The 22,277-nt window shown below is 32.6% G+C and overlaps 1 protein-coding gene across 3 annotated transcripts in view; it reads right to left on the bottom strand.

Moving 5' to 3' along the window:
• The window catches only part of CdGAPr (GTPase-activating protein CdGAPr), a 50,201-nt gene that overhangs the window by 6,761 nt on the left and 21,163 nt on the right, over nucleotides 1-22,277 (bottom strand). Inside the window, exon 1 of one of the 3 annotated variants that reach the window (XM_070649382.1) lies at nucleotides 2,235-2,325. The exons of the other annotated variants lie outside the window; for them this stretch is intronic. The gene's annotated coding sequence lies outside the window, so the exon portion shown is untranslated. Of the gene's footprint in view, nucleotides 1-2,234; nucleotides 2,326-22,277 lie in introns of those variants that run through there. 3 annotated transcript variants of the gene reach the window in all.

Below are 22,277 nucleotides of genomic sequence, written 5' to 3'. Positions count from 1 at the left end.
AGTGTTGTCAATATTCCTAGTTATCTGCATTCAGTCAGCATATTTAGTTTAGAGGAGTTGTGTCAGATTTAGACAATATATATGTCTAATTGTCAATGCTTTAATCAAGAGTTTCAGGATAACCTCTGCTAATCTTAATAGACAATTAAGAATGCTTATTAGTAAATAGAATCAAAAGAATGTTGATGTTCAATTTTGTAGACAAACTTAAGAGCATGCTTCATGCCTGTTAGGATATCTAGATTCAGACAATACTAGTTTGGAGGAACTCTGAGAGAAGCTATCTGGTGCAAACAATACATCTGTCTAATTGTCATAGCCAGAAGTGTGATCCAAGTGAGTCCCGGACCTTCATAACCCTCCATAACTTTTGAAATGTCACTTGCTAATTAATATACAATTCTCCCCAACATCTGATGATTTTTACTGGATGAGTCATTATTCAATAAAATAGTCTCAGCCGCCAACCAAGAGAGGCCATGGATCATACTTGATCTATACAGCCAACAATGTAGCTAAGTAAGAGTCATTAGATTTACAACACTGTACCACTTAATAAAAACTATCTAACTAGACATATTAAGCCTAAATATCACTAAGTAGTAGAAAATGAATGAAATAGAAAATCTCTTCTTCTTTTGATGTGCTCCACAAAATAATGAAACAACATTAACATTTTGCCAGCCACACGTCATAAAAATTAAGCACATTAAGAATATTGCGGTGTTAAAAATTGTTTCAGCACACAATAGAGAGTAAGATTCATCTCAAAAGATTAAAGGAACTAGCAACAAAAGAGAAAAAAAGACGTGTCATAAAATAGAAGTAATGACAAAGGGGCCAGTTCCAGTTTCTCATAAGAAATTCCAAAAAAAAAAACTATTTTTATTCATTTGCCATTGAAATAAAAAAATGCGTTTGTCAGCACAAGTGGATATAAACATGCTAAAGGCGTCACATCGACCCAACAAAAATTCATGTATGTAGTTCTTGTTTATTCTATATCCATTGTATGATGACGATGAATTGAATTTTACAAATTGATGTAATGATATTCAATTTTTTTTATATTTATTGAAATGTCTCTTTTTAGGCATTTATGGCATGTCAACGATTCAGTTCATGAAGTAACAAATGTGAATACATTCCGAGCAACACCTCACGACTGATAATGTCATATGACTTATACATGAAATGTCTCGCTTTAGGCTGTGCATTAAGAATGTTCCATTTTCTTTGTTTAATTTGACAGGTTTACAGAGGAATTGGGTTTGAGGCTGATTTGGAATAATTTTTGAGAAGATATCGTGTTGGAAGATTATTTGGTGTAATTTTAAGTCAATTATTGACAGTGATAGGTGAATGAGAATGTAGATTCAATTATATAGTCAATGACAATGTTAGGAATTATCCGTTACTTCTTGAAATTGAAAATTCCAAAGAAAATCTGTTATTTTTCAAAAATTTAAAATTCAAATATTCTCTGACCGTTTAAAATCCAAATATTTTTTGACTGTTGAAGATTCAAATACTTTTAGGACCGTTAAATATTCAAAAATTATTTAACCGTTAAAGATTCAAATGTTCTTAAACCGTTGAAAATTCAAATATTATTTGACCGTTGGAGATTCAAAAAATATTTAATTCACTTTTACAACACAAATTCCTAACAAATCTAATGTCTGCAACTGTATCGCAACATAGCTCCCCACATAAACAACAGATATGCTACTCGGGTATTTAATTGGCTAATTGATACATTCCGAAACCACAAAAACATCGTTTTTTTTTTTTTCGAAAAAAATTGATTGCAGAATCAACAATAATGGAAATGAGAATTAAATTAAAATTTACTGCGCAATGAGCACACAGCACAGCACACGATTGTCAAATAAAGAATTTTTTTATTTTAAATGATATAAATTAATTTGCATAAGAATTTCTGGCTGTTTGCCTTAGACAAAAAAAAAATCACACACATAATATTTCGCTTTTGAATCATCAACGATGAGGCACAGAAACTTTGTTTGTACAAATACATGTATTTGTCTATTAATTAACTTGTTTACATATTCTGTACGTTTGTTGACAACTCATTCAACATTCTGTGGTTGATTGAGCGGCATAAAATGTTATTTTGTGGGCCATGGCTGACTATGACCGCACATATTTTCAAAATATTCCTTTTTTGATTGAGATCATTAATTAATTTAGAAAATATAAGAGTAACTCACTTAGTTATAAATAAATCACGAGACTGCAGCTACTATGTCGTCCACTCACTTGCTACGCTTGCAATAAAATGTGTCATAAATTTTGTTTCTCTCAGTAGCTTGCTTTTTTATCGCAGTTTTGCAATTTAAGCATTTTTTGTAGTCTTTTCGATACGTTCTATATAATTTAAATAAGCTATCATGATATGAGTAATAGTTCGGCACAGTCAGTAATGTACATTAATATATCTAATAATGTGGTGCGCAACCTGTGTGGCGTGACACGCTAGTCAACTGTGTGCCATGAACCGTTTGCCATGTGCGAGGCGTACAACCAAGTTGTGCCACAAAAACACAAAAGGTTTCCCACCACTGATCTAATACATTGCATCATTGCTATAAATGTGGTGTACGTCGTTGCACAGTGGCGTAGTGAGGGAGTAGTGCAACTGCGGCATATCTCATAAAGCCCTTACTACGCCGCAGATCTCACACATTTTTAATATTTATTATTTTTCATATTTTCGCTTGTCATTCAGTATTTCTCTCTAAAAGTAAAGTTAAGCCTCAAGTGGAGGAGGAGAAATATTCAAATTAGACAAGTGCAAATAATACGCAAAAAGAGAATTAATAAATGACGATCAAGGGCATTTTAGTCATTTATTATTATTCATTACAATTTTTAATTTTTATAGCACAAGAAACAAATTTGCCTTTTTTATGCTTTTCGTTATGGTTGTCCTCGAATTTTGTCGCATTATGCAAAGTATGACTTTATTATCTATAGAGGTGAATCAATAAGCAGGCTGATATTTCACGGTTCGCATTTTGATATTTTTTTTTTTGAGAATTTTAATAATCACCTCTTTGTGAATGTCAAAAGAATTGCGAAAATCTTGAAACATTTTAATTTGATATGGATTTCAGCGGAAAGTCAACAAGTCCATTGTTGTATTCAAATTGAGGTTGATACTTGAGATTTTGGTGTTTTTTGCAAAATTTTACGGTGTTTTGAACTGAGTTGGATGGCTTTGGGTGTAGCAATTTGATGAGTTGAGGGTTAAAGTTAGTTAGGTTAGATGCAAAGGTGGCATAGTTAGCTAAAGTGACTTGGTAATCCAACGGTTTAGTAGCCACAGTCCAGTAATCTGATTATCGGTTCAATACTAAGGTTCGAATCTCATTTTGAACTAGCTTGCTTTCTTCAATCCTTTAATACTCTTTCTAGATCAGTGTTTCTTAAACTGTGGTCCACAACACGACTAGTGTGTCGCTACAACATTCACATGTGTCGCGAAACGTATTGCCACACTTAAAATGTGGTTTACTGTGTCACACTCGATAAAGTCATTGAAAAATTGATCTAGATAAACAAAAAATCACAACTTGGTCATTTTTGAACATTTTCTTTGCAATTTATTTCCAATTCCAATGTAAATCCCCAACTCCATCATCCAAATAATTAAAAACATTGCAAAAAACAACAAACTCGAAATTTTTCAACAAATTAATTCTAAATGGAAATATTGAAAAATTTAAAGTCATAAAAAATCCATCAAGTCATAATGACTTTCCAAGAATATCCCCAGCATTACTAATGCTACTAGGAACAACAATAATACTTTCGATTAATTGAAATCAATTTCAATTTAGTATTGACCTTGCGGAAATAATAACAACAACAAATTGCATGATTAAAATAATTTCTGTGCTCATACAAAGCTACAAATTATTCATAACGTGACACATGCTCGTTAGATAATTTTAAAAACGTTTCAAGTAGTTTTTAGTGATGTGAATTTGACAAGTGATGACAACTTTCTTCTCATTTTAAATAGTATCGGTGAAGATCAGTTGTGGGCAACTTGTGTGGCGCGACACACTAATGTGTTGCCAATGATCCGTATGTTGTGTGTGGCTTCGGTTGAGGTTTTACATCGGAGCATCAGAGAGGCACCTGCAACAGGCAAAAACCGTACAATTTCTTGATAATTTGTATGGTTTTGTAAGAAATTATCAATAATTTGTACGGTTTTTGCATGTCATAGGTGCCTGTTTTGCAACTCTGCTTACCACAAAAGTGTGCCGCGAAACATACAACGTTGTCCAACACTGGCCTAAGATGTATATTTTTTCGGTTTATTTTTATAAATAATAAAGATGGACATGTATTAGCAATGAGATGAGCATCAAATTTCAAACGAGGTCGTTGGCATTTTGTGCTAAAAATGAACAATTTTTTTTCCCGCTAAATGACAATGCTCTTTATTTATTTCATTACAAGGGAAGCATGTATGCATATACAAGCCACATGAAATTTATCAAGATTCATGATTCGATTTTTATTTTTATTTTCACATAAAAAGAAATGAAAAAAAAAGAAAAGAATTCAGCCTTTCCTTCAATTAAAGATTTAATACACGTCGAAAATATATAAAGTACATACAATAAATGAATGTGGGTGTAGTTTCACATTCAATTCAGTCTCTTTTTTTTTTCCTCATTCAAAAAAATTTTATTTTCTTCAATTAAGTATGTTCTGCCTTAACATAAATCTCTCACAAAACATATTTTAGCAGATAATTTTTATTTATTTTTCGCTTAAGAAATATTTAAAGACGAATAGAAATGAAGGAAAATGTAAAATTTATCACGTTAAAGTTTTTTTAATTAACAACAAACTTCATTCATAAATGACGTTAACGTAACTTGAAATGCTAACCAATTCTATTGATTCCCATTAATAAATAAAGATCTAGGTCTTAAATTGATATTTTGCAATTTTGTTATGTGTCTCAGAAGTGGCTCGGTGGCGTAGTGGTTTTGTCCTTCGGGACACATCGACCCAGCGATCATGGGTTCGAATTTTGCCATGGGAAGTATTTTGCTTGTACAGTAATGTAGTTGTAAAGGAGTGTTCGAATCCAACATGGATATGTGTAGGTCTAAGATTGATTGCTATGGTTGATGACCCTTTAAACCTTTAACCTCACACCTCACAACTAGACATAACCAATAAATATCCCCTTAAACTCAATCTCTTCAAAATAAATCTGTTTGACTTCTTTTTCTTTCAGTTTTTCGTGAATAAAATTTACATGAAATAATTTATCGGCAAGAAAATCCCATTAAGTATGCATTAAATCTCATATACATACAAAAGTGTGACGAAAAGCACATGCATTTCATCGTTGATGGGTATTTTCACCTGACACATATTGTGTGCCATAAACATATGTGATGTGTATGTAAAGAAGTAAATCATTTCGCTTTAAATGAATATTGCATTCAGCTGAGTTTATTTCAAGTTTAACTCTATTAGATATAGTCATAGTCGTGAATATGATTGAGTTACAGGCAATCACATACTTAATAAACAATAAATAAATCATTTTTTACGATTTATATTAATTTTATAAATTAAGTTGTTTAGCACAATTTTGACACAAAAATGATGTTTTGTTGGAAGCGCTCAATTAAGTATATTAATTATGGTTAATGAGGTGTCTGAGCTGAGTGGAGTCTCAGGGGTATTTAGCCATATATAGGCGAGTCTGCTTGTGCGAGAGTAATGCCTCGGTGGACGAATGGTTGCACAACTGACCAGAAATATGCATTATTTTGAGTTACACGTGGGTTCGATTCCTGCTAGAGACTGATTTCTCTCACTCAGTATATATATTGCTGTCAATATGACAAGAATCAATTAAGTAGCAATATTCATAATGGAATTGCCAGTCTCACAATTTATTGATTACTTTATTTAATGTGGAATCGGAAATTCCTACAAATGTATTCATTAAAGTTGTGTTGCGGTTGCTTTGCCTGAAGCCCCTCAAAGGATTTTTTTCACTTTGTGATTTTGGCCCTTTTCCATGCTTTCTTCCGCTAATAGATTAATTTTCACTGCCAAAAGTTTTTCAATTTAATTTTTTGGAAACAAAAAAAAAATGGCACGGGAAATTTTTCATTTTGTTCATAGAGCGACGAATTTCATCCATAATACGGGAAAGTTCGGAAGTTACAAGACGCTATAAATAACTAGCTTTTTAGACAGCATTGTATCGAGGACCAAAAATTGCTCTTAACTTTCCAATCCAGGTCATCAAAACTAACTTTTCAGTCAAAATATCATTAAATTGCTCTTTACATAGATTGATCCTCATTTCATATTCAAACCGCAAATATTCTCCAACCAGCCCACAAAATTCAGCAGTTCACATAAATCCCAAAGTCATTTTGAATCAATATTTGAAAAGTCATGGTTTAATGCCCTAAAAGCTTGCAAATTATTCCCAATACAAAATGCTACAATTTTTTTGTATTTTCCTTATTCATGCCTTAATGCCATTAAATTTTCATGAATATTAACTTCTTTGCTATTAGATTATGAGTTTCTAAAAAGTTCAAAGCATCCTTTTTATAAGAAAAGTTCTCGCCTGAGAAATTTCCATAACCCATTTCTTGCCCCTTAATGCCAATAACTTCTCATTTCTGTGTGGATTTTTGTGGAAAATAAGAAAAAAATTGCCATAAATTTCTCAATTTTATACCATAAAAAAATACATAATTTAATTCATTTTTCATTCCTCATGATTATGAAATGATATAGTATCCAATGTAGACATACTCAAACATATTATTTTGTGCAGTGCAAATACAGAAAATAGCTTTCCGGGATTTTTAGTAATCAATATTCCGCAATCATCCACATTTCAATTTTCGTTCCCTTTTTCGGTAAATATTTTCAGCTTTTTTTCTTGCCATTCGAATTTTCTCCCTCATTCCTTCCAATACCATTGAGATTGGCAACAAAAAATAGCATCACGCATTTGATTTGAACTCATTTTTATGGTGTTTTTCACTTCAGCAGTTGCATATGGAATGTTTTTTGCTAGTGTTTTGTTGTCATCGGCTGTTGAGTTTGTTATTTGCTGATGGAATCGTTTATTAATGATGTTCTGTAGTGGAATAAAGGATTGTATCAGCGAATTCAGAGTATAACATGATGAGTTCTCTTAATTACATAGCTCCAGCTTCATTTTCCTCAGAAAACTTAATTAAATTTAGGATTTTCAAAAATTTGTGCTTAAATGTTTACAAACTGTTCAAAATTTACGTACATGCGGCTTTACATAGTTCAATAGATTTGAAGTTCAAAAATCAAGTTCAATTCATTTGAATTTCGAAAAACTGTTACAATTTGAATTTTTTTCGTACGTTAAAAGTTATTCATTGATTTCTGAATCTCCAACGTCCAATATTGACATCCAATGAGAAGAAAAAGCTATATCCTACTCTTTACAGAAGCAACTATGACTGAATAAGTCAAGAAATTCCAAATTTCATTTAATAAACCTCATTTACAGCCAACCCCATGGTAAATATAGCAAATATGTATGCCTCAGGCAATGGAAGTTAATGAAATTGTATTAAACAACTGCTGAATATCATGAAGACGTGATGATGAATCGAGATGTCGTATAATGATAAGACACAAGTCTTTCTATTAAAAACATCCAATATTGCTTATTTTTCCAAACTTTCCCTTTCATTACACTGCCTGCCATTGTCCCTCATCGACGTCATTCATTATTTCACATGTTCATGTACTCTACGTCATGATTCTCGAGAAGAAACATTTATCAACCTACATAGTTAGTCATGAATCATGGACTAGAAATTCATAACCATCAATAAACTTTTATGATGACTTTTTGTTCTGGTTCAATTGATAGACATGATTTTTATGTTTTTTCGCCCTTAATCGTTTGACTTTTTCCTCTCACTCGATGTGCTTGTTCCATACGACAGAAATAATGAATGAATCTACGAAAAAAATCGATACTGTTGTGTTTTCATTCCTTTCCATTTCTATGTCACTCTACAACTCTCGTGAGTAGCACGCGCCCATGCTCAGAATGATTAATAGGAAATTTTTTGTGACTCTTGCAGAAAACTATAATGTAGAATAGTTTTTTATCGAGTTTCTGTATACTTTAAATCACTTGTCGCTTCTGTTTGTATTCAGTATTCGTGTTTTGATTGGTAGCGGAAAAGTAAAATTTAAAAAAAATTAATGGCAGTAAAACGTTATCGATACATGCAATTTGAAATCTCAGGTAAATTACACAATGGTTATAGCAGGAAGGGGAGTTGTTGGAAAATGACGTCCAATAGAAGTTTATCTTTAGGTATGGGAATTCTTGATGAAGTATGGGAGAGATTAGCGGCCGTCCGTCAAGTGTACCCAAGAATATACCCGATAGCACTACGCCCCTAACCCCACCTAGCTAGACCTAGCACCCTACTCCTCAAACTCTCCACATTACAAGACATCATCAGCACATAAACTTCCATTAAGCGAAAATAAGAGAGAATGAAAATCTACAAATCCGATTGTGTCAGATCGAGATTGTCAAAATGAGACGGTCGGTGCTTGGTGAAAGCAGATGTAAAGTATAATTGGCTATATTTCAACTTTTTTTGTGCTTCATATTTCTCAACTTCTCATTTCTCTTAATTCATGAAATTACTATGAGTATAAATAAATTTATGAATGGGCTAGGAGTCAGATTTAGGCAACCTGTGTGTTGCGGCACATTAGTGTGGCGTGTGACATGTGGAATGCCATGAAACATATGTCGTGTGTGGTTTTGAATGAGGCTTGTCAGTAAGGTGTGCCGCGAAGGTTGTCCACCACTGGACTAAGTGAAGATTGAAAAAACGAGATGAAAATTAAACACATCTTAAGTGCTGGATTGAATTAAGCATAAAACAAAATAACAGGTAGAAGCAAAACAAATTATTATTATTATTGTGGGTAGCATAATGAAATTATGCAATGATCTAAATAGTCAGTAACCAATAAATTGAAAAATATTACAGCAGTAAGCTTAAGAAATGAAAAATTATACATCCATCTTTATATGCTGCTGCCGCTACAGTCAGTAGAGTGTTGGCATTATTGACAATAATAAAAGACCATTGCGAAGCTATAATCGAATGATCATAACATTTATTTCTGTAATATTGCTATAATAAAGTATAGAAAAAAATTATTTCCGTGATTTTAGCCTTTTTCAGTTATTGGTGGCATAAAGTCATTATTAATATTATTATTGTTATTATTTATTTTCATCGAAAAAACAGATGCAATAAAATTGCAATTGGACAGGCTGACTTGCGGGGTTATACCCGTAGTTGTAGCTTGGCTAGTGTAATAACATTGACATTAAACATATTCATAGCTGTAAATGTACTGCCGTCAACAATTCCTTTTTGCATTTTCTTTATGCTGTTTCCATACAGCAAATATCCCCATTTTTGTGCAGTCTATAATGCTTTTCTTCTTTTATTTCAATGTAATTTTTTATCGCTTTTTGTGTTGGACAGGAAATGGAGGTATGGATTGATAATTAGGCTGATTGTCCAAGTGTCTACAAAAGCAAGCAGTTGAGTTAGGTCTGTAAGTTGACAATTTGGATGTTTAGTGCATCTATAGTCGCATATGAGCCCATGAGCGCGACAGCCAATGAAGTAAGTGAGTGAAGAGGCATACATGTATGATATGCTGGTCTTTATCATCCAGGCTGCCTTGAAAGACATCCTATCCCTAACAGACAGTGACCTAAATGAGTATACTCAATCAATTTAATTGAACATGCTCCATTTTGTGCTCATCCTCATGACAAGCTCCTTGATTATTCAGATATCACAGCAAATGCGTCACATAACCCCACATCCAGTAACTCGCATGTCAATTTCCATTTTGTTACATAAAACTTGACTGAAAACTTGTTTTTACTGCAATTTTTCTTTTTATCTATCATTAAATGAAAAGGAAGAAGCCTCACTAACGCAACATGACATTATGTCTATTGCATGCAAAAGACCATTCTATTCTATGAAATCCATAAAAAGTAATAAAACAAAGCATTATCTCAGTCGTCTATATGTCGGTTGAGAAAGGCAATGAGATTCTTTTTCATTATATTAATCTCGGAATTGCTGTTCAAAAAATTTTGTGATGAAAAAATATTAAATTACGACATCCAGTCTGAATTTTAAGCATGAAAGAGCTTTTATTTGTAAAAGATTAAATTATCATACATACGGTCACATAAAGACGAAGAAGAGGGAAAGAAGGCAGAATGAATAAACATTTTTTTGCCATCTTTATCAAGATATTAAGGAGCTAAGTATGGTGGCAAATTGTGTTGAGCATTTAAATGATCAAAACGAATCATATATGATTATAAAGTTAATGAAAATGATATATTTTAATATACAACGACATTGCATTCTGAATAACGGTAATGGATACTAAAAGAGAATAATCAAAATTTATCTGCATTTGCACTCCGAGAAGTACAATCCCTAATAGGCAATGAGATCGCTTTTAGGTAGTATGCTCATTGCTTGTTTAAGGAACGGTTTCACATCTGAACTCAGAATCTTCTTGAATCTTGTTCTGGACTAGAGTCGACTCGACTTCATCCAAATTTCAAGTCGACTAAAGAGTTCTGGTCCACAGGATTACCACTACGTCCCCATATGAACGACAAGATACAGTGGAGCATTTGGTATAGGTAATTGGCAAAGAGCAGCCAGCGATAGAGCCAGTTTTAGACGCCTGAGAGAGGCCATGGATCACAGATAATGAATCTGTCAAGTCAGTGAAGTAGGTAAGTTCGCAAAGTTGGTCGAACGATGCCGTGAAGCCTGATTTTGATCTCATTTCGCGGGGAAAGATGTGGTTCTCCGTATTATACTGCTCGGACACATCAGCTATCGCGTCTGTCAGCAAACATGTCTTAACTTTCATGATAAGAAACTGCAAACATTTTTCTTATTTTTCAAAGTCACAACAGCAATGCGCAAAAATATTCAACAGGATAATAATAAAATTTTGTTCTTCATTTAAATGAATGTCATTCTTATATGCTTAAGTATGTATTAAGTAAAGAACACTGTTATTAAATATCACATAAAGCATGTCAAGAATCTCTGAGGAATTTCAATTTTCTCCTTTAACATAAAAAGCAATTCCTTAGTTCCATTTTTTTAATAACTGTGCAGGCTTTATTGTCATTTATCCGTCATTGTCGTCATGCTTCATGTCATCATTGTTAAATGAAATTAACATCCTTTTAGGCTATTCTTATTCACTGTGTACTACACAATGTGCAGAAAATTATTGTGTGTTGGAATGAGTGCAATCAACTCACTTTATTGCCTTTAAGCTACCGTGCATTGTGTATTGCACATTTTCATATTATTATTCTTATTTCATCTCATCTCGTTCCTTCCGCTCATTTGCATTATGTGTACACAACAAAAACAAGTTTTTTTTCATTCATAAAATAAGATTTCGTAAAGAAAATGAAATTAGTAACAAGTTAAAGCCAATGTTTAAGGTCGTCAAGACCGGATGTCAGTTTCACCGAAAAAAATTGTTTATGCTCCACATGCTTACAAGGTTTTTCTTTCTCATTAAAATCATTTATACATCATAATTGAAAATCAAGTCTTTTTTTTTTCGCCATGATGTGTTTGACATGCTCATTTTGTGCCTCAATTTTATAATCTTCAACAAATTACGCTCGCTTTCTTGACGTTTCCTGTCGTATGAGTAAATTTGATAATTATCATACATGAACATAATCATCATCTTCTTCTTTACTATACTCAATTCAATGGGCTGATTTAAGAAAATGATCATTTAATAACATATGTCACAGTTCATTGTTTGTTGCTGAGTGAATAGAAATTGAAACGTTGAATGAAAATTGAACATAATGATTTTTATTTAAGGAGAAAACTGCATTGTATGTACTTAGATACTTATAAATAAATTTATTTATAATGTTTAACTATCACGAATAATCATTATCGCCTCAATTAGAGTTTCATTATCATTTTCACGCAAATAAGGAATTTTATTTTTTTTTGTTTCTTTTTACTTCTCATCATTCTCAATTATACCAAAAATGGGTGTTAATTCGAAAGTGATTAAATTGAAAGCTATTGGTTTACTCTTATGTAAAATTAAGTAAGTGTTAGATTGGCAATTATGTTGATTCGACGCATATTGATTTAGTAATGAGTTTTTGGGTGAGAAAACACTTAGCTGAACCAAGATTTTGATGATAAATGTTTAATATTTGACTTATGAACTTCCAATAATGATTTAAAATTCAAAGCATACTAAATTAGGAACTATATTATCCGGAAATACTCGATAAGAAACAATATTATGAGTTAAATCCATAAATACTCACTGAAATGCAGTCCTAAATCTTAATTTAACTTGAAATTGAATAATTTCACAAATTTTTTTGTTAAATTACAGTAAACAAAGGGTTTAAAACTACAAATTAATCTCAAAAGGGGGACAAAACTATGATTTTGAATCAATTCAAATTCAAATCTGAGCGACCGTTGTGAAACCGTTGCAAAATTTCTTATTGACTCTTAACAACAATGTTACATACATATTACAAAAGCTTATATCAAGCCACAACTTAACCATTCGAGTCAACTACAACAAGCCATAACTTAACAACCCCAGTCACCCAAACTGACCACCATAAACTCAATTCCTCCACAACAGCCAAACATCAATTTACTTTAAATAGTAAACAGATATCATTTTGCATTATTGGCAATATAATTCAACATGATGGACGTAACTCACTACTTTATCATGATTTTGAAAATCTAAATATGTGTCAGTCAACAATAACTGACATGAGTTGTAATAATATCAATAAAATAATTGGGGAGCTTATTAAACATTTGCTGAATCAGGAATTGTGTTTCGCATGTCAAAGTGGTTTTAATAACAATATTTAAGTCTGTGCTAATTTTTTTTTTGTCTTAGTTTTGTTGCTGCAAAGTGCAAGCCGAATTAGGTTAATGAAATCTCATTAATATCAATTACATCTTAGTTGTTTAGGGGGATGTACGGAAATTATGTAACACATGGTGTGGATACGAAGGTGTTTTTCAATAATCGGCTATAACATTTGGAAAAAAATTACAGTTTTGTGTCTCTTGTGCATTGGTCCATACATCATAGGACCATCGTTACGGAACTTCTAAACGTTCCCTAATACAGATCTAATTTTCATGTTAACAACAGATTACTATCTTGGATACAACTAGACTACATCAATTATTCTTAGGAAGTAATCTTTACGCTCTTGTTACTCATATCATTATCATCTTCACTTTTCTTTCCAGGGGCTATGCCAGTGTTGTTCAAATTGTGTGTAGTGGCACATTAGGTGTCCCTGATTATGAAAAGTAATGAATCGCACGCTCTGTGTGGTTTTGGTCATGCCATGCCACACCTAGTATGCCACGACATACTAGGGCACCACCGAATTGTTTTGGAATTGCCATGAACCGCGTGCCATGTCTTAGACATGCAGTGAGCGTGTCATGGACATGTCGTAGGCATGTCATGGTCATGTCACACCACCAAGGTGTGCCATAGCCCAAAATAGGTTTGCCAACACTGGCCTACGCAGTCATTCTTTTATTTTCAATCAAATACCTTCATGTTCTCATTTCCATCGCCATTTAGTTGTTTAATTACGTATAATTGCTCTTTTTAAAATGCTATGAACACAGTGGAAGTCTTTGAGGCAGACACAAAAAAAAGTGAAGAAAAATTCTCAAACAATTTTAACACAAAAAACACAAAATTGAATTGAAATAAAAAGTGATGGAAAAGAACTGCGAAGCCGATAAACTACAAAAGAATTGCTGGAACGAGTATCTAAAATGGAAGCACAATAAAAAGTCTCTTTTTTTTAAGTCAGACTCGGGTATTTAATTTAAACAATAAATATAACTAAACTCCTCAACTGTAAAATTGCTGCCTGCTTTGCGAACTCTTTATTTTTTAAAGTAATTGAGTGAATTTTTTTTCGTATTTATAGCTTTATGTCTATGCTCACTTCTTCCAATTTTTTTCATTTCATTATTCCTATCGATTCTTTATTGAGTTACTACACATTTATGATATTTGACTATCGATCTAATTCATTATATTGCCAGCCATACCAGCCTGAGCTATTGTGTAAATTGATATGGTGCTAAAAATGTATTTCAATGAATTTCGATGAATAGAATCCACTTATGGATTCATATATATATTTTTGGCGAATATAATGTATTAGCGAACGGAAAACGACTGAAAGCTTGCAAATTAATGGGTATGAGAAAGATGTTGTTTTTTTGGGTGACATTTTGGAAATGAGCATTCATTATTGACGAGTTGGGAAAGGAAATGGTGAATGAGAGTTCATTAAGTGACAGTTATGTCTGCAATTTGCCATTTGAAGCTTGTTTTGGGGGTTCGTTCAGTTGTTACGGAACGTTAAAAATCAAGTTTTCCTCCTTCTATTGTTTGCTTCTTGCGTTTCGTGCTTCTATTGTGTACCCCTTGCCCCCTTGCGTTCCAAACTTCGATTGTTTGCCCCTTGCGTTCCATGCTTCCATGGCTTAAGGCGCCTCCTTCCTAATAAGTCAATAGTGTACAACCTGCGTCAAATGCCATGAACCGTATACCGTGTATGGTTTCGAACGAGGTCTACCACACCTAGGTGTGCCACTAAAAGCAACACGTTGCCCACCACTGCAATAACTGCCCGTCTCCTTGACATTTAACCATAAATCGACATTTTGGTCTCTAAATCACTGGCCTGTCAATTTTTGGACACTCAAGACTACGCAAATAATTCAAATTTTTTTGCTCTGCGTCTTGAATCATTTCATCAGCATCTCAATAGCTCTACTTTAGTGATTCTTCATTCTCAAAATCTCAATATTTGCTATAGCATTTAAAAGAGATATTTTGAGAGTATCCAGATATAAAATTAAATTGGAAATTATTCGCAACAAATATTTTCACACTTCAGACAAAAGAGCCAATTTTCTATGAGAAATTTTTTATTTAGCTCTAAAACAAATAAAATTGTAGAAAATTTCGACATCATGATTAACATTATTAGTCTGCATAGCTTTGATCATGAGAATGGAAATAAAAAAAGAAAATTCTTTTTATATCCGATAGGAAATTGTCTTTTAAAATTTTCATGGGGAATTGTGTGTCCTCCGAGTGACACATTACGGTGAACCGCAGTTTTCGGGTCGGAACCAGTTGCCATGATACAATCAAGACGGCTTACCGTTAAAAAGGCGAAGGCAGGAAAAAAGCAGCAATGGCGTAAAGGTTAGAGTGTCGTACTACCGATCCTAACGACCCAGGTTCGATCCCAGAGAAATTCGAGTTGAATTCGGATAATTTTTCGCTGTTCCTAGTCACATTAACTCGGTTTGTGCATTCGAGACACACAAATTCTGGTTAGGCACGTTGTATTGGTATTTCCTTGACCATGCAACTGTGCAGAGCTGCTGCCCTAGAGACAACATTGTACTGTTTGGGTTTAGCACTTGACATAGAGTAGACGATGAACTATGGTGCCACATTGTGCTGTTCGGTATTCTGTGATAATTTTCGTATCTAAAATATTTATGGATTTGTCTACAATAATTTCCATCTCATGTCACTGTTCCATATGAGGGAACTTCAAGAACACGAAATAACAATCTATTCTCGATAATCGACATGAATGGATTTGACAACGAGTGACAAAAGTATAATGAGATGGAAATCTCGTCTTCTTCTTTGTCTCCATGAATTAACAATCTCAAATAGCTTTCATTACACGTAACAGAGAACATTTTTTTCGTTGATACACACGACATAGTTGTGATTATTTTTAGGTACAAGGAGAAAAATGTGTTATAAGATGAAAATTTTTTTGTTTATGAAGATAACGCACACACGAAAAAGGCGATGATCATTCTGCGCGTGATGAGAAAATAAAAGTAATTATAGAACTTAAAATTATGTATACATATTTACTTCACGAGATGTCAGAAGGCACAAACATAAATAAACAGATTGAGTTTTTTTTTTTTGGCAAAATAAATCTTCCCTTAGCCTTGAACTTAAAAGATTTCCTCAATTCGATCACGATCATTATACAAAGTATATTTTTTCAACAGCAGCATTAAAAATCAATTTTAATTACTTCAAGAGCTCACGCAGTACAATTTTATATTTTTAAATATTTTTCTTTTCTATCGATTGATGTGAAAATTGGCCTTCGATTCGCACGTAACTTAATCTTGTGCGAAATACTATTTCATTATTTTTATTCTTAAAACTATTTCTCAACATAAATATTTTGAAATTAAGTGATTATTTCATTTAGTCAGAATATTCAAACGGATGTGAAATATTTGAATATTTACAAATCAGCGTAGTTTCAATCTTTTGAAAAAGTTGCTTGCCCCTTGTTATTGTTTTGATTTACAGTAAGCTTTTACAGCTAAAATATCAATAGAATTTACCTTAATTTAATTATTAGACCAGAATACAGACTGTTAATCACTTGCAGTACGTAATAAAGAGTGAAATAGAGTAAATAAATGTATAGAATCAACAAGATCGTTGCTGATAATTGAAATAAAAGAAAAATTCCGGAAAATAGTTCAAATTTAATTAATAAATGCGTTATTCTCGTGTAGCTCTAATAACTCTTTTAATCCCTTTTACACATTTCTTAACAAAAAGCAGTTCTTTTTACGTTAATCGAACCCAATAAAAGCATGAATTTAGTTCGGTGCGAGAAGTGAATAAATTTAATTTTTTTGTTACACTATCGATATATTTAATCATTTTTACGCTAGCTTAATATTACGAGGTAGCATAATAATAATAGTAATGAAATTTAATGGAATAAATAGAAAATAGAGAGAGAAAGAAAACCACTTCAAGGTGAAATATTCCCTCGAAAATTATAATAATCTCAATCCTATTACTAAATATAACTGTTCTAAAAGAAAGCAATGATTATGTTCGCTGTTATTGTTATTATTCACAATTTTTTTGTGTAAATTTTCATAGAGTAAAAAACATAAATTTTCTACCTCATTAATGATCGCGCCGTGATGTATGTAAATGTGGCGCGCGAACTTCTGTTTTCCCAGATTTCTACACAGATTACACAAATCGGCTTAACCCACCCATGAAGCAAAAAAATTGTTACCTTACAACTGTTAACATAATTAAGCATTTAAGAAAGTCACATTAATTAAAATTAATGTACAACATTTATGTATCGGAAATCATATGCCAGAATGAAATATTTTCCGTATTTCATAACAACATATTTTCATATTCCATAATGAAAATTTATTCAAGACGAGAGACCTATGCTGCAAAAAAAAGGGAGCTCAGTTATTTCAGTTGCTACTATTTTGTAAACATTAATCACAACTGCACAAATGTTTCGTCATAAGACGTAAGAAAGAAAGAGAAACCGTGAAAATGCCAATTTATTAAAACAAATTATTGTTTATGTTTCTTTTCATTTTTTCTTTTTCGTTCCTTTCCATTTCTTTCTTTGTGTTTGACTTCTCAATTTTTACAGACTACTTTAAGATGAGCATTAAGAGTTGTATAAAGATTCACATAGCATAATAATCTTATGATTTAAAATTAGATAGCTAGAGAGCTAGTCTTCAGTGTATAACTTAGTAGGTTAATGTATGGATATGGGTGGAAGCAATGTATTGAAAACCCATTATTTATTATGCTAAGTGGAATCTCCCTTTTTATGGCTACATTCTTCTCGCTTTTTTCTTTAACAAAATTACTCCCATTTGACTTGAGGCTCTGCCAATTTGAATTGTTCTTTATTACTCCTGAAGGAATTCAGTGTTGATGATCCAGATGGTTAGATCTGAGCTGGATCATAGAGATTTGAGGATGATCCAAAGGATAAGGTAAGTCTGGATCAAAAAGGTTTGTGGATGATCCAGATGGTTAGAGCAACCTGGATCATAGAGATTTATGGATAGCACATATAACTCAGTGTTGTTCAAACTGTGTACCGTGACACATTGGTGTGTCGCCAAAATAGTTTGGATATGCCATGAGCCGCATCAAATTCAGGTCTAGATGCGGATATCTTAGCCACAGAAAGTCCAGATTGAAGCTCTAGTTTGCAAAGACAATCAGCAAACTAACCCGAATAGCTCATGACAGAAAATCGATCCAAAATCCGACTTCAGGTCGGCGTGACTCTAGTTTCCAAGTCTGATGTTGACTCAAACCGAATCCGTCACCAAATTAGAGTCACGCCGATCGATTTTTGGTCGAGCAACCTGAATTTAGCAATTCAGGTAACAACACTGCTTCAAGCTAGTAACTACTTTAGTTCCAAAACGTATATGCCCTCTTATATCGCTAATATATCTTATTCCATTAATAAAACCACAGCATATATGGATATTATTATCTTATTGCTTTCCATTTCATTTATTAATTCTCAACCTAGTGTCCAGTCACTGTCCGATTTAGCAGAAATAATATCATTAACGCAAGTGCAAAAAAAAATACTCTTTTCATTTTTTCTGATACCTCTAAAACTTTCACCCGAATCTTTTTTCTTTCTCTTTCACCAATGACTCTTGGCTAATCAAACAAAAAGTTAAAGTCAGCAATAAATTCCTTCTTATTTGCCATGTTTGTTTAATTCATATTTTCAACTGTTGTAAAGATTAAAAGTTTGTCCATTGATAAGTAAATAAGCATGCATCATAACACTATCTCTACCATATGATGTATTATTATTACATAAAATATTAAAAAATTGTGTGTTTATTCACAACTAAGAGCGAGCGAGCCTGTCGAGACATAATGGCATGAGTATGTTTAAAAGAAGATTGAGCCTCTTGTCAGCTTTTGTGAATATTTATATCTGCACATTGTGTTGCATGCATTGCTTTTTTGTTGTTGTGTCGATGGTTTTCACCCAACTTTCTTTATCTCTTTTATATCGTCGTTAATATTACTTTTTGCTATACTTGCATAACAAATATTCGCCAACATGATATTTATTCAAGCTCTATATTATTATGTATACATACATTTATATATAAATATTGATGACTTCTCAATATTTATATCCATTTCTGTATGTCGAGTCAAATATGGTGAATGTGGGATTGAAAGAGAATTAGATAACGAGTGGTAATAACCGAGTACATCAATGAACTGTGCACAATTTTGTTCTGCTTTAAAATTGACATTAATTCTTTCACGCTTTACTTATTGGTATATGTCTGGGTCTGTCAATGATTGCATTTGTTTACAAATTTATTAAGTTCCACGCATTTTGGACGGCTTAATAAAATATATTTGCATGGATTTGCATGTCTTTTGTACCAGCAAGTCTGGCGGAAATTTTTTTGTTGACTGCTGCCTCGAAATTCCATTCATTATTATTATTGGGTTTTTCGTAAGTGATGTCTATTAATAAATGTATTTTCAGACATATTTGCATAGTCTTCGAGAATCTCTAGACTATAGTAATTTAGCACGTGCTTTATTAGAGACATAAATCTAGGCATTATCCAGGCATTTGTTTTTTGGTGCCTTATTGAAGACGATGTCGTGATAAGGGTTTGTTTTGCCCTTTGTCCAAAGGACGATTATTTTTCCAACCCTACTTTGCGCACGTTACATGACCCAAGGTATGCCAATACAACGTACTTAGCCCAGGACCCAGCCATAATTTGTGTAACGAATCACATAAGCCGATTTAATTTGACTAGAACAGCGAAAAAGCACCCGGAATTGAACTAGATTCTCCCTAGGATTCGAACCCACATCCTTAAAGTGTGGGTCACTCACTGACTATCTTACCAATCAAGCCACTGCCGCTTTGTCACTGCTTTGCCCCTTTTTTGCTGGTAGTCCTCTAGATTCTTAGACATCATACCAAAACGAACAAACCCCATGAGTCTGTTTATTCAAAGAGGAAATTTAACTTTATAGAGGAAATTCAGCATTAAACTGAAAAATGTAACTAGACAACTCCATCCTAATTCTGCACATTCCGTTTAAAAGAAATAAAATTCTCAATAAATTGTGCGCACGATAAATCATTTGAATGTCGGCAAAAACACGCCAATTTCTTCTTATTCCTATTTATTTTTTTAATTTCACGAGACATAAGCCCTTGAAGATGCAATTAAGCATAAACAATTTCTCATGTACACATCGAGTCATGCTGCGGGGACAATTAAAAATATGATCAATGAGGAAATCACTATAACTCAATTAAAAAATCATTTTAAAGAGTGGAAAATTTTTTATATCCATCCAGCAGTCACTAGATGAACATGACAGAGTCAATAAATAAATGTCACTTTTTTATCATTTGAGCATACACAAAAATGGCTATGGTATGCAGAATATGAGGAAGTAAAAAATGGGAAAATAAATTAAGTCTCACTTTGTTCTCTTTATTAAAAAGTAATCAAGAAGTAAGTTTAAATAACAAACATGTGGCTTAATATGGTGCGTTGCTAATAGGAAGATAAATTATGTGCAAAACACAGCAAATTAACATGATTTTTTTAAAGTCACTTTTTTGTCGCATTCTGTTGACAAAAACATTCTTTTCTTCCATTTCCTGAGTCAATAAATCGACACTTATAGGTATTATAGCTTTATGTTTATTTGTAAATAAATAAAAGTATAAAGGTTCATTGACATTTGTTATTTTTTTCTTCCTTTCGTGTTCAGTGGTATTTAAGCATAAAAAAAGCATGTAAGAAGTTTCATGGTATCGATAAATGAGAATTTTTTTTATATTACCACACATTCTTCTATTCTACGCCTCATAAGGCAAGCCATGCATACTGCAAAATACAACTACTAAAGATGACGATTTATGTATCAAAACGATTGACGACGACGTGTGTTCAGTTAAGCATAATACAATTGGAATTCTTTTTTATATTGTTGTATCGTAAAAACTGTTTTTACTGCGAACAGTAAAGAGCTTTAAAAGATTATCCGTAAGGCATAAAGTATTTTTGTATAATTATTTCAAACAATTAAACACTTAATGAATTAAATTGATTTGCTGTGTTTAAACTGCTTTTTTTATTTTTGAAAACTTTTTCGCTTTTTTTGGCAACAATTTGGCAAAATTCTCTAACAAGGAAGAACAATTGAAATTTCAACAAAAATGAAAAACTTTTTCTATTCGGTTTTCCTTTTACGTTGAAACTTTGCGGCTGCTCCTATTCACAAAATTATATTTTTTTTGGGTGGTTATAGTCAGAGTTGACGTTCGAGCTGAGTTCACGATCATAGACTCTGTCAAGACAGACCAAAAATGCAAGTAGTTCAAGAATGCAAGAACTTCGAATAGCACAAGTCGGTTAATCGATCCAAAATCAGGCACCAGGTCGACATGACTTGGATGTTTGGAATATAAGTCAAATTCGGCACAAAGTCGAATCTACGACCTAGGTCGCATTTTTGATCGAGTAAGTGATTTGCACTATTCGGGACTCAACACGACAATTCATGACAAAGTTGCTAGTATGTTGTAATTTTACAGCTACTTGTATTCGTAATCCAACCCTATTTGATTAAGAACATACTCCATTGCACCAAATAATCCTGCAGACTACAATCACAATGTATTCCCAACTCTGTACTCAGCTCAAATTAGATTCTCATGTTATAAATTATTCAACAGTGGAATTTTTCTTCTTTCCTTCCACTAGCAAAATGAAATGGCAAACATTATTGATTTCTTTATTTACTTTTCTCCACAAGTTCTTCTTCTGTTCCATTTTTATTTTTGTATTTTCATTTTTTTCGGTCAGCATAAAGACTATACGATATAGATTTTAAGGTGCCAAAAAACTGTTCTTTTACTCACTACAACCTGGTCACGTTTAATGTGGTAATCAATGAACCAAATAATACTTTTTTTATTCTTCATTATGAATGAATAATGACTATGATAGCTATAATGAAACCACATATATTAGAACAAGTAAGTCACGAGAAAATGACTTGAAAGAAATTTAATATTAAAAAAAAAGAAATAGTTTACCGGTGCGGAAGAGAAAATAAATTGAATTTGTGGATAATTTTAATGAAAAACTTGC

Source organism: Chironomus tepperi, unplaced genomic scaffold (assembly GCF_022539635.2).
Source record: "Chironomus tepperi strain 1889 unplaced genomic scaffold, CSIRO-AGI_Ctep_v1 contig_424, whole genome shotgun sequence".
In the NCBI taxonomy this organism is placed as follows: Eukaryota; Metazoa; Arthropoda; class Insecta; order Diptera; family Chironomidae; genus Chironomus; species Chironomus tepperi.
This window is presented reverse-complemented; position numbering and strand designations above follow the sequence as displayed.